This window comes from Eptatretus burgeri, chromosome 6 (genome assembly GCF_056783735.1).
Source record: "Eptatretus burgeri isolate ZD-2024b chromosome 6, Ebu_testis_v1, whole genome shotgun sequence".
NCBI lineage: Eukaryota > Metazoa > Chordata > Myxini > Myxiniformes > Myxinidae > Eptatretus > Eptatretus burgeri.
The window spans coordinates 25,735,162-25,750,161 of NC_140966.1; the positions used below are offsets into that span (position 1 = coordinate 25,735,162).

General features: G+C 32.4%; 1 protein-coding gene across 1 annotated transcript in view; it reads right to left on the reverse strand.

Annotated features, from left to right (window-relative positions):
- The window catches only part of LOC147024419 (E3 ubiquitin-protein ligase TRIM33-like), a 204,351-nt gene that overhangs the window by 123,053 nt on the left and 66,298 nt on the right, over positions 1 to 15,000 (reverse strand). The gene's annotated exons all lie outside the window — the stretch shown is intronic.

Here is a 15,000-nt window from a genome sequence, read left to right on the forward strand (position 1 = left end):
GGGTTGAGGGGGGGGGAGGGGGGCTCCCCCAAAGACCCATCACCCCCCCAACCCATCCCCCCCCCCCCCACCTGTGTGGGTGGGGGGGAGGGTGGGGGTGGGATGAGGGAGGTGGTGGGTCAAAGGTGGGGGCGCACAGGGGGATGAGGGGGGGTGGGGCTTGTGTGGGCGGGGCTTGTGTGGGCGGGGCTTCGGTGGGGGCTTGTGTGGGTGGGGTGTGTGTGCGAGGCGCTTGTGTGGGCGGGGTGTGTGTGGGTGGCGCTTGTGTGGGTGGGGCTTGTGTGCGCGGGGGTTTATGTGGGTGGACCTTGTGTGTGAGGGGTTTATGTGTGTGGAGTTTTTGTGTGGAGCTTGTGTAGGCAGGGCTTATGTGGGAGGGGTTTATGTGGGCAGGGTTTATATGGGCAGGGGTTTATGTGGGTGGAGCTTGTGTGGGAGGGGTGAATGTGGATGAGGCTTATGTGGATAAATGGATGGGTGGAGAGATGGGGGGATGGGTGGATGAGTGGAGCTTGTGTGGATGGGTGGATAATTTTTTAATTAAATAAACATGTTGTGTGTGTGGGGAACTAATTAACTAATCACTAATTATGTGAATATGATGAATATGGGTGGAGCTTGTGTGGGGTTTGTGTGTGTGGAGCTTGTGTGGAGTTTTTGTGTGGAGGTTGTGTGGAGCTTGTGTGGGGTTTGTGTGGGCGGGGCTTCGGTGGGAGGGGCGTGTGTGGGCGGAGTCAAAAAGGGGCGGAGTCAAAAATTTCAATTTATTGGAGCTTGTGGGGGGGTGTGTGGTGGGGTTTGTGTGGGATTTGTGTGGGCGGGGCTTGTGTGGGCGGGGGCTTGTGTGGGTGGAGCCAAAAAGGGGCGGAGTCAAAAAATTTCAATTTATCTTTGTCTTTTGTAATTCCTGTGAATAAAATGAACCTAAAATCTCTTCCCCTTCCAAATCATATATCTTATAAGTCCAAGGAACCGTATCTATTACATCAACAATTTTAAAACACTCCTTGATCAATCTTTTCGTATAACCTTTTTCAAAATGAGATTTCCACCTATATATTCTTACGATATCACCAACTTTGAACTTAGGTTTTCTGACATTAATCTCTTTTTCATATTTTAATTTTGTAAATGTTTCTGATGGCTTCATATTTGTTGACGTGTGAATCGTGTCATTGTACTTATCCACAATATCTTGAATAAAAGATGACCATTGTTGTGAACCGAGTTGTGTGAATTTTTTATATAGTCTCTCTTTTAAGGTACGATTAAAACGTTCAACAACAACTGCCTTCCCTTCATTAAAGGTACTGTATAATGTAATACTGTTATTTTTTAGAAAATTCATAAATGTCTTGTTATAAAACTCCCTACCCTCATCAGTCCACAATTTTTTAGGTTTTCTCTTACTTTTATTAAATATCTGTTGGAAGGCTAACATAAGAGTATTACCTGTTTTGTTTTTTAATGGTACAACCCACGCATATCTACTCCTCAAATCAATAACGGTTAAAGCATACTTGTACCCCTTATCATTATTGAGTTCAATCAAATCAGCAGACCAGATATAATCTACTTCCTTGGAATAAACTTTCCTTCTCTGAAACTTTGTGAATATTGGTTTATGTAATTCATCAGCTAATTGCTCTTCAGTCTTAATGGCATCATTAGAGCCTATAAGTTTTTTGAATTTCCAAGTCCAAGTTTCAATTTAGCACTGATCATCTTCTTCACAATGAACCGATCAACTTTTTCTCTCAAGGTTGGATTTTGTATCAGAGACAAATTATACAACATTTGTCTATCGGCTTCATGCTTTTCTTCCAACGTTGTGGTATTCCCATAATCAATATCGTGTCTCATGCACACTTCATCAACTCTATTGATAGGCTTACTCCAGGATTTAGGATTGTCTGCCTCATCTAATCTTTTATCCAAGTTTGTGCCTGGGCCACAGAAAGAATACCCTGAAGATGTAATTCCCCTGGTATTCCAGTAGTTGTAAATTTACTTCCTGATAAAAACTTTTGGATATCTCCTCCTAGTTTGTGTTGGGAGATAAATTGATTTTTTTTGAACCACACACCGAACATATACCTTTTTGTATAACCCTGTTATTTTTACTTTTAATATATGAAATATTTTTAGTATTAGTTTTCTTTTTACATTTGAGACAATAACTCATTTATTTATGAGAAAAATTCCTGCAGAGTGCAAAAACCTTTTTAGTTTCCAACATGCACATTTGAATCTTGATTTTTAAAACATAAAGAATCCTTAGAAATGCCTTCACTCTCTCCTCCATTTATTTAAGAAAAAAAAATGAAAAACTTGAATTAAAATCCATATCTTGTCGATGCCAATAGTCTTGCCGAAAGTATTGCAAATAGACTTGTCAATTCTTTCTTTTCCTCCTCGGTGGGTTGAGTTATTTTCTGTAATACCCTTAATCTTTTTTTAATCTCACTGGTTTCCATATTTTGATATTTATTTTGTCTCGCTCTTTCCTCCCTCTCCTCCTTCTCTCTCTTCTCTTTTTCCTCCTTCTCTTTCTTCTCCCTCTCCTCCCTCTCCTTCTCTTTCTTCTCCCTCTCCTCCCTCTCTCTCTTCTCTCTCTCCTCCCTCTCTCTCTTCTCTCTTTCCTCCCTCTCTCTCTTCTCCCTCTCCTCCTTCTCTCTCTTCTCTTTTTCCTCCTTCTCTTTCTTCTCCCTCTTCTCCTTTTCCTCCTCTTCCCTCTCTTCTTCAACTCCTTCCTCATCCCTTACTATCCTTGAATCGCTTACACCCCATAGAATATTATACATATATTCATCAGGATTTCTTGTTATTCCTGTATCCAAAATAATTGTTTTACAACAGGAAACCAATAAAATTTCTTTTGAATTTCTAAAAGAGCCTTACCTTTTCTTAACTTTATAATTTTTTCATTATTTAACATTCTAATTAAATCTAAAGTTGTCGGTTTATCAACATCAGCATAATGCCAATCTTTTATTGAAAATACCTCATTCTTATGTTGTAGAACATATTTATTAAAATACCGAATACCCTTTTCTTGAAGGTATGCTTGGACACAGAAATGATAATTTTCTTGAAGCCTTCTTGCTGTCATTTATGTATTAGAAATATATGTTAGAATAATATTATGGCACGAAACACCTCCCCATCTTCCCATAGTTAAATCATTTTGTATTTCCTTACTTATTATATATAATCCTGTTTTTTCTGTTTTCATGAGATAAACAAGGGCAAAACCATTATTATATTTACCCTTATTAAATTCTTTTATTTGTTGTTTACTAATCGTAGCCCCACAAAACTCATTCTCGATACCAAGTGGATAATATTCTTCCTTACGAGACTGATTTAATTGTTCCAGGTCTTCGAGGTTAATTTTAAATGACCAATTATACCCTAAGTCATTCATATCATATCCCCATTGTTCTATTCTCATACAAACGATACGCCCTTCTTTATAAAAATTTATTTTAATTCGAACTGTGAATTCTGTATGACCTGGAGATAATATCAACACTTCTGTATCTTTGGAATACACAGCCGTTTTATTTAAGGATATATATTGTGATAAATCGCTTAATCTCACCAAGTCATTCGCGTCAGTCGGGCTTGGATAATTTTTTAATTTATAAGCATTTTTCATGTTAATATTTTTGGTTATATTATATTTATGTCGTTCAGCCTGTGCCTTTGTGTAATAATTTGATAAATCAATATCCAGTTCTTGAGATAAACCAAAGATAGAACCATCTTTACCAACATAAGTCATTTATATTAGATTAAAAATAATATCATAAAATTTTTTATTTTTGTTGAGTTGAAATAACACATATAGGCATAATTGGCCACAACACTTGGAATTTAATTCTTGGACTTGAAATGTTTGATAAACACCATTCTGTAAGAATTTTATGACTTCAACAGGTGGTGGAAGACCAAAACTATCAAAATAATATTTGTCTTGACTATTAAAAATACAAACCCAATGAGAACCGTTCCCATTATTATCTTCTAAGTTCATAATAATATTCTTTGTATGTTTCGGCACATTTGTTAATTCATCTCTCATACAAATAACCACATTATGAATTTTTAATTTCTTACAATATTTGACAAGTTGTAAATTTGATGTTGTATTCTTTCCAAATTTTTTCAACCACTCATCAATGCTCATTTATTTATTAGAAAGATATAATCCATTACCTCTTTTCGTTAATTTTACACCTGCTTGTGCTATAGAAGAAAGCATATCTCCAACTAACAATCTCGCTTTATCAGGCAGACCTTCAAGTTTTTCAGCAAAATCTACAATTACACCACTTCCACTAATTTGTTTCTCCAACTCTTTGTTATGTCTTTCCAATTCTTTTTGAGCCTGGAGTTGAGCCTTCCTTTCGTTGGCAGTTTTCACCGCTGTTGAAATACCACCCGTCAATGCTCCAACCGCACTTAAACCAGCAAATAAAGGAATTAGAAATGGGAGAAATCCTCCACTCGTCTCTCTTATTGAATATTTTTTCAACATTGGTTTTGTCATTTTAATTTTAAGTGAGCCAGTGTCATTCAAGATTTTAACCTGTTCTCTTGTGAGAAAAACATCAATTCTTACTGCTCCTTTTCTCTGAATTGTATTAACGTTAATCGTACAAGGCTTTTGATTTTGAACACAAGATGATAGTTTATGAAGATTGATTTGATTAACATATACCCCAGTTGGTACTTTGCCACTCATTTATTTAACAAAAAATTATGTGAGACTAATCATCACACCATTATCTGTATTAATCTGCAATTCTGTTTCTTCCAAAAGCAAACAATATGTATCAACTTCTTCACTCTCTCCTCTTTCAATGTATAGGGAAGTATCCACTCGATTAGACTTTATAGTTTCCTTTTGAGCGCTCAGGTCAAACGCATAGATTGTATACAAACTTTTAAATGCTGTCATATCCAAAATAGGTTCTTTATTTCCATTACTTTCGCACACCTTTTGGTAAGACTTGTATGCTTCAGCAAAATCATTTTTTTCCCAATTAATTTCCAATCTATCTCGTGGGTAAAATGTTCCATCTAGAGAAACGCGAAGTTGTTTCACCTTAGCATTATCACTCAATGCATTATTCTTATCAGTCGCAGTATCACCATCTGGCTTTTTAAAAATGATCCACAGATATCGTGGCTTTCCTTCCAGAACACCCAAATTCCACGTGTAAGTTGTTTGATTGAGTTTAACGTGTTGACATCTTCTTTTGAGGTATGATACACTGAGTGGTTTCTTTGAGTTAAGTCTTCGATTCAACATCTCTTCTGTTTTAAGATTAGGAGTATATTCACTGATATACCAACTCATTTCCTCAATTACAAATTTATTCTGATCACCAAAAGCACTACCAACACCAAAAAGCAATCGATTTTCATTATCATTCCTTTGTAGTTGAAATCTAATTTTAAGGCCATACAGAACTTTATCATGATCACAAAATCCAAATATACCTTTAAGAGGAACTGCCACAGTAAAACTATTTTCTGCTTTTGTATCATCATTATACATTCCTTTCCTTTGAGTATACCCAGGGTCTGTGTTTGTTCCCATTGACATATCAGGAATAAAACCTTCGACAGACCCCTTTCCCATTCTATCACTGAATGTATAGAGTGTAAATTTTATCATTTCAGATACAGCAGAGACATAATCAACCGCTTCAACTTCTTGTGTTCCAATATACAAACGCACACTATCAAACATTTTCCAGAAGAAATCATTTACAAGTGTAGCGTTTGTGTTATTCCCAGCCTTAGTGAATTTAAATTTACACAACAAGAAACTTTCGGAGAGATTCAAATAGGTTTGTTGATTATTTATTTCAAAACTTTTTGTACCATTCGTATTCCAGTCTGTTCCAGTTATTGCATTTACCTTGAAGTAATCTTCTTTTTTAGTGGAGTTTGAGATAATAATAGTATCATCCAAATCATAGATACTATCAATTGCTTCCATACTTGTATTTATTTAGGAAAAAAAGATGTTAAAACTTTTGAAACCCTGATCCAAGTATTTGAATTATTTTCTGTCGTTCTTGGGGGACAACTGAGTTTTGCCTTTCTTAATTTCTTTTATTGCTTGTAATTTATGAGATTCCTTCTGAGCATCTTTTTATACTCTTTACGGCACCTGCTACATTTCCCACAGCAGAAGCAGTTGAACCAATTAGATCTTTATGTTTAAGAATAGTTGAACCAATACCCATGAGAGTATCAATTATCCCATCTCCTCTAAATTGATGTCCAACACCCCTTTGTCTCTTAGGTTTATAGTATCCTCTACCAAGATACATACCTTCACCCTTGTAGTATGGGGAAAGGAACATCCCATCCCCTGTAATTATTTTATATTTTCCCAACTCGTGTTTCCTCAAAATAACCATCGTATTTATTTATTGGAAAACTTCACGTAGGTGAATTCTGATGGATATAACTTCTCCATTAAAAGAAATCACACGATTATCTTGGTCGGTTATCCTAAAATTTACTCTGTGTATGGTTTTTCCTGACACAGGTAGATAAACCAAATTTTTGGGTTCCATATTGAATTTATAACCAATTGGGGTTGAGTATGCGCTGAATGAAAATATTGTATTTGTTTTTTTCCCATCATTATAAGCACCATCAATCAAATCACAGTGAATTAACACCGAATTTATTCCTGAGGATATTTGAATGACATTATCACTGTAAAACGTCCCATTAGTTTCAATCTTTTTTGAGGAGAAACCCAATAACTCTCTAAATGAATTATCAATTGTGAAATCAACCTTGTAGTTATTTTTAACTTTAATCGTTGATTTTGAAGTATGTTTTTGAATGTTTATAACAATATTTTTTGGTTCATCACCCTGTTCTTTCATAAGACGAGCAATTTCGGAAGATATTTGAGAAATCTCATATGCTCCGGGTGAGACTGTTATCGTTTTGTATCCACTTCCTGGATTATAACTAAACTTGTCATTTTTCTCGGTTATATTAAATAAGGTATTATAAGTTTCCATGGACAATAAAGATGCCTCATATTCTTTTGTTGTGTCAAGTTGTAGTGGGTATGGGAATGAAGATGTGTGGTCGCTTGTTGTGAAATTGAAACTAAGGATTGTGCTTCTCATCTTATTTAATATGAGATAAAATGTCTTTATATTGATATTTATTAATTATTTTCATGTTCATCAACTGGTCTAAAATGGCTGATGCTTCATTAAAACAATTGTTATTTCCAGCCTTCTTACTGCCTAACAACAATAACAGTCTATTAACTAATTGCGATGGGTCATTTGGAAGAAAACTAACACCTGAACCAAGGATACTTAAAGCCTGAATAATGTGTTTCTCCTTCTCATTCTTCCTACTTTTACCAGAAAGAATAACCTTATAATTTAGAGTGTTCAGCAGATCAATATATACTCTATCATCATTATTTTCCATATCCAATGGTTTATCAATATACTTTGATTCATCCCTCACAGTTGAACCTTGTCTTCCATCTTTTGTGAGAAGAAACATTAATCTTGGAGTTAGTTTAACAGTAGATTGTGCAGAACCCAAGAACCTTAATTCATCATTAAATATCAATACCTTTTCTTGAACAAGATGAAATATTGCTGATTGTTCTGTTGGAATGAGTCCTGCTTTGGTTTTTGAATCCGCTGAATATTCATTGTTTTGAAGAGCATTCACAATATAATCAGGGGGTCGATTAATCTCTTCCAGTTGTTGAAATAAACCTTCATCATCATATTCTAATTCTCCTAAATGCTCTAATTCTTCCTCCGTCATTTGACTGAAATCTTTTAACATTTGAAGTTTTTTAGGAGTATATTCTACCGTGGGAAATGTGGAAACATCTTTCATTTTTCCTTGGGAAGTTTTTAAAAGTGGTTTAAAAAATTTCTCTTGTTTTCTTTCAAATGCTTCTTCGCCCGTTAGTTTCTGTCTGCGTTTCTTCTTTATGTCTTCCTGCTGTTTTACAACTTTTGAAACCAACTCTTGATGTTCCCTAAATCTTCTTGCTCTTTCTTTTGCATCCATTTATTTATTGAAAAATATCATTTAATATCTCATCTTGTTTCACAACAATATATTTATATTTTTCAGTCGTGGTGTTTCATGTAATCCCCAAATTCCTTTTTACTACATAATGTAGAACAATTGTCTCTCCAAAAATTGTTTATATCTATTGAATTTAACTTGAATAAAATAAAAGTATTAGCATTGTTTCTGATGGAATGACGAGGAAGCTGAAAGTACGATTGACTAAGATAAATACAATTACAAGAAGAATGTCTCCCTCTTGTGTAGTAGCTGTCCATTACCGTTTGGTTTCTCTCATTAACACAATCATCAAAGATAACGAGGTTCTTTTTGGATTTATCCAAATCTTGGGGAGACGGTATATCATCCGTATTATCACTCAGAATACAAGTTATCGGTTTTGATTTCTTTTTACATCTCTGTGTATCACAAAATAGTTGTATTATATCTTCAATGTTAAAATCATTTAGGTTTTTTGAAGTTTAAATAAACCGATTATATCTTCTTTTTGAAGACCAGCATTAAAACCTTGTGAGAGTAGTTGATACTCTGGTTGAAAACTCGACTTTGTGAAAATTATTAAATTATCATAATCTAAAAAGTTGGGAGTGAGGAGCATCTTTAAAAGTAAGCAGGTTTTTCCACATCCACTTGAACCAACTATGAGGCATCTTAATGAATTTGGGAGATTTTTATGGTTGTCAAATTTTATCTTATTTTCCCAAATAGGTAAAAAATCATTCATTTATATATTTGGAAAACAGGTTATTTAATTTATTCTTGGCTTTTTTCGAAATTCTATATTTTATCCTAAGTTCAGGTTTAATTTCAAGATAATCCATTATTTTATTTATGCAATATCTTGTGTTGATATTTCCCTGAAAATCACATCCATGAATAAGATATAACAACAATCCTTTGAACATTTCTCTAATACGTTCAGTTTCTTCCCTTGTAAGGAAAGGTGTGTTCTCACCCTCGTTCTTTACATTCATTTCTCGAATCAATCTTGTAAAGTAATTCATTTTTGGTGTAAATCTAAAAGAATTATTTTCCTTTTTATATTTTTGATTATCATTAATTAGAAGATAATCACAGAATATACATTGTTTATAGGCTTTTGACTCTGTGTTTAATCCCCGTCTTTCACACGCAGGACAATTCTCAAATTTGTCATATGGAGAATCATGGAATTCAAGAGGCTCAAAATCGAGTAAACTATTCATATTTATAAAGTAAAACTTTACTTAAACTGAAATTCATCTTCGATATCATCTTCGATACTTTCAGAATCATCTATACTTTCATAACTATCATTTGAACACAAACTCTCGGTGTCATAACTATCGTTTGAATGCAAACTCTCGGTATCATAATCACTCTCATAATCTTCAAAATCTTCAGTTGAATATTGGCTCATTTAATTAGTAGAAAAAACATTACCATCGATATCGATATACATTTTTTCATTAACAGATTCAACTGCTACATTTTTTATATTAAAGGTAATTTTAAAATGATCCTTAACTACAATTGAACGAAATGTCATTTCACCTGATATATTAACATCCTTTATTTCATCAGGATTTATATCTTTAGGGTTGTTGAAAAAATACAAATTTCTCCTTGCATATTACAGATGGTCTTATCTTTTCTTTCTAAAGCTTCATCCATAAGGTTTTTATTTTTTGATACCTTTTCTTGTTTCATTGCTTTTTCTAGTTTTGAATATATTGCCAGAAGGAGAGGAGAAACTTTTGTTAGAGATACCTTAATTGATGTTCTTCCAGGTATACTAAAAGCCCTTCCACTGAAGTAAATTGAAGAACTCATCATATCCACCATAATTGTTTTTATCCAATAGTTGTTATATTTATCTTTGTTCAATTTTACATCCTTGACATATTTCTCAGCATCTTTAACAAATGAAGAGATTGATTGAAACTTGTCTTTTGTGTCTTGAAACATTGTATTTATTAAGTGAAAAAGTTGGAGGATAAAATGGTTTTAAGCACAGATTCACCTGTAAAATAAACGAAATTTTCATCAAGAAAATTTTAGTTTAAGCACAGATTCACCTGTAAAATAAACGAAATTTTCATCAAGAAAATTTTAGTTTAAGCACAGATTCACCTGTAAAATAAACGAAATTTTCACCAAGAAAATTTTAGTTTAAGCACAGATTCACCTGTAAAATAAACGAAATTTTCATCAAGAAAATTTTAGTTTAAGCACAGATTCACCTGTAAAATAAACGAAATTTTCATCAAGAAATTTTTAGTTTAAGCAAAGTTTTATTATATAAATATGGTGAATACAACATACTGCGATGTTTGTAATCACGAATATAAACATTATAGAAAACACCTCCGAACCAACAAACACACATTTAATCTATTTCACAAAATATCCCCTCTTGAGTTGGAAAGAAAACATTGTGATACCTGCTCAAAGGATGTTTTGAAGAGTAGTTATAATAGGCATCTTCAATCACAAAAACACAAGAAAAATGAGTTTAAAGTAAAGGGAGACTATTATATTGAAAACACTGATGGGGCATTTAAAGGGCATATAAAAATAAGGATTTTTCAATTTGGAGAACCCGGTCCATCATCAATAATTGAATCAATTGAAATAGTGAAACCTGATGTTGAAAAATTTATTAAAAAACATTAAAAGAAATGAAAACTTTAAAGTTTTATATGGGAGTGAAAATGAATATGAAAAAGACAAGATGAAGAACAAACTCCTTATATGAGGACAGATCTTCATTTTATAACATCATTTCAAGATTTTTTGAATAGTGGGGTTTATGAAGAACTATCAAGACAAGAGGAGGATGTTGATAATACAGTGGTAGGAAGTGGATTCAATATTAAAAAATCATCTTTTTAGATGTACACATTCTAAAATCAAACCCTCTTAAAGCTTCTTCTTATATTGAATTACCAAAAGAAATAAAACGAAAGAAGGCAGTTGTTAATATTAAGAATAATGATAATAAATGTTTTCTCTGGTCTGTTCTTGCTCACTTACATCCACCAAAATGTAATTCAGAAAGAGTAAAACAATATATGAAATATGAGAATACCTTGGACATTAAAGATTTTAATTTCCCAATGCCACTAACAGATATTCCTAAATTTGAGAAAAAGAATAATCTTTCTATTAATGTATATGGATTAACGGATACAAACAAAGTTCAAATATTAAAAATTTCAAACAACTTTAAAAATGAAGAAACACACATTGATCTTTTATATTTTAGTGTTGGAAATAATTCACATTACACATACATCAATAATTTATCAAGATTAATCTCTTCTCAGGTATTCAGAACAGCAAACAAAATATATCCTTGTAAGCGATGTCTTAATTCATTTCATACAAAAGAACGATTAGAACAACATTCAAAATATTGTAGTAATCATAAATCAGCTGTAATTACAATGCCTAAACCTGGTGAAAAGATTTCTTTTGAAGATTATAATAAATCTATCATGCACCCATTTGTGATATACGCTGATTTTGAATGTATCCTTAAAAAGATAAATACTGCTTCTCCTAATCCAAAAGAACCATATACAAATAAATATCAAAAACATATTCCTTGTGGTTTCTGTTATTATATCAAATCATCTGTTGGAGAAAAGTATAATAAACTTGAACAGTATAGTGGAAAAAATGCTTCACAAGAGTTTGTAAAACGATTAGAAAAGGATTGTATAAGACTAAGTAAATTAATGAAAGAAACAAATGAACCGATGAAATTAACCATAGAAGAAAAATTAGAATTTAGAAAGAACAATATCTGTCATATTTGTGAGGAGGAAATTGAGGAGTCTAAAGTTAGGGATCATTGTCATCTTACTGGTAAATATAGAGGTCCCGCTCATTCCTGTTGTAATCTTAATTATAAATTACCTTCTTTTATTCCAGTCTTTCTTCACAACAGCGCCTAACTATGACACACATCTATTTATAAATGAACTTTCAAAAACACCAGGGAATATTTCTGCCATAACAAACACAAGTCAAAAGTATATTTCATTTACAAAAATGATATTCACAAAACCTATAACTCGTATAAGGTTTCTTGATTCTTACAAGTTTATGGGAACACCACTAGCCAACCTCGCATCAAATCTAAGCTCCACGGGCTCTTTTCCAAATCTTAGTTCATTCTTTCCAAAAGAGGAAATTCTAACTAAAGAGGAAATTCAGATTAAAGAGAGAATTCAAAGTAAAGAGGAAATTCTAATTAATGAGGAAATGAATGAAGAAATTCTTACTGAAGATGAAATTCTAATTATACAGAAAATTCGAACAAAGAATGAAATTCTAACTAAAGAGGAAATTCTGATTATAGATGAAATTCTGATTAAAGAGGGAATTCTAACTAGAGAGGAAATTGAAACAAGGAATGAAATTCAAAGTAAAGAGAAAATTCTTACAAGTAAGGGAATTTATCCTTATGGTTATATGGATTCATTTATGAGATTTAAAGAAACACAACTTCCTTCAAAAGAAAGTTTCTATAATAACCTTTATGAAGAAGAGATAAGTGATAAGGAATATAAACACGCACAAGAAATTTGGAAATTATTTAAGATAAAGAACCTTGGAGAATATCATGATTTGTATCTAAAAACAGATGTTTTATTGTTAGCTGATGTGTTTGAAGCTTTTAGATCACTCTGTCATAATAAAAATTGTTATGGATTAGATCCTGCCCACTATTTCACAGCTCCTGGTTTAGCTTGGAGTGCAATGTTGAAAATGACAAAACAAGATATAGATTTAGTCAGTGATGTAGATATGCTTTTGATGATTGAGAAGTCTAAGAGAGGTGGAATATCACAAGTATGTTCAAAAAGATATGCTAAAGCAAATAATAAATATCTTCCAAATTATGAGAGTGAAAAAGATAGTAATTATTTGATGTACTTTGATGCTAATAATTTGTATGGATGGGCAATGTCTCAATCTCTGCCTTATGGTAAATTAGAGTGGGTGGAAGAAAAGGATTATGAAAAGGCTTTGATGAATATTGTTATTTCTTCTCAAGAGAAATTGAATGGCAAAGAAGAAGGTTATTATTTTGAAGTTGATTTGAAGTACCCGAGTGATCTTCATAATAAGCATAAAGACCTTCCTTTTGCATGTGAGAAAGAAACCCCAAAGAAAGAATGGTTCAGTGATTATCATAAAAGTTTTAATATTAAAGGCAAATCAACAGAAAAGTTATTAACAACATTCTATGATAAAGAGGGATATGTTTTGCATCAAAGGAACTTGAGACAATATTTATCTGCTGGGTTGAGAGTAGCTAAAATTCATAGAGTTTTAAAATTTAAACAAAGTCCTTGGATGAAAAAGTATATTAAATTCAATACAGATATGAGAACAAATACAAAAGTAAAATTTGAAGGGGAATTCTATAAATTGATGAATAATGCTGTCTTTGGAAAGACAATGGAGAATGTTAGAAACAGGCAAAACATTAGATTTGCAACATCTTGGAAAGAAGCTTCTAGATTGATAAATAAACCAAGTTTTGAGAGAGAAGAGGTTTTTTTCAGAGAACTTTTCTGCTATTCATATGAAAAAGGAAAGTATTGTCATGGATAAACCAATTTATATTGGAACAGCAGTTCTTGATTTATCAAAGATATTGATGTATGATTATTTGTATAATGATTTAAAGAAAGAGTATGGTGAAAATGCTTCATTGTTGTATATGGACACCGATAGTTTTATTCTAGATATAAAAACTGACGATGTTTATAAGGATATGAAGAAAAACATTGGAGTATATGATACAAGTAATTTTAGTAAGAAGAGTGAGTTATTTTCAAAAAGAATGAAAAGGTTATTGGTAAGTTTAAGGATGAGTTGGGTGGAAAAGTAATGAGTGAGTTTATTGGATTGAGAGCAAAGGCATATGCTTATAAGTATGGTGATCAGATTGATAAAAGGTTAAAGGGAATAAAGAAATATGTAATAAAGAAATCAATAACTTTTAGAAATTATTATAATTGTTTGATGAATAAGAAAGAAGAATATAGGAAAATGAATACAATAAGAAGTTATAAACATAAGATATATAGTGAAGAAGTAAATAAAAAGGCATTAGGAGCCTTTGATGATAAGAGATTTATTTTAGATAATGGAATAGATTGTGTTCCATATGGATATTGTATGATAGAGTGTATAAAATAGATTGTGTTCCATATGGGTATTGTATGATAGAGTGAATAGAATAGATTGTGTTCCATATGGACACAAGTTTTAACGATGGGAAGATGGGTTAGGGTTTTTATGGGCTTCCGCCGCGTTTTTCACAATATATAAATGGTCGAACCAAGTATTAGTCAAACTAAAGAGTGGAGAAAATCTCAGTCTTGGTATATAAATGGAAAACATAATGAATGTGAAAAATATCAAATAAGTCTTATTGAAAAAAATATCTAAAACAAAGGTAAATAAAACAAATATGCGAATCAATTTAAAAACCAATAAGTTAGAGGATGTAAAGAAAATAATAAATATGTTTGAATGGACTGAAAAATTTGATGGTTATCAATTGAACAATGGAAAAATAATTTACTACAATATCAAAATGATATGCAACTCAGGAGGTGGTCAGATGAGATCATTAAGAGAAGTTTATCATTTCGTAATGGCACAAAAGGGGTATCTTAAAAAATATAAAGATTCAAATGTTTTGTTTTTCAATATTTTAGATGGGGATTATTGTGCAAAGAAAATTAAACTATTGAAGGAATTTGAGAATGAACAAATGTTTATAGGTTCAATGAGTGAGCTAAACAATATGCATTGGTTATTTGATAAAGAGTGTCCCGGGGCTTAGGCGTTTCAGATATTTCTTTCGAATCACCT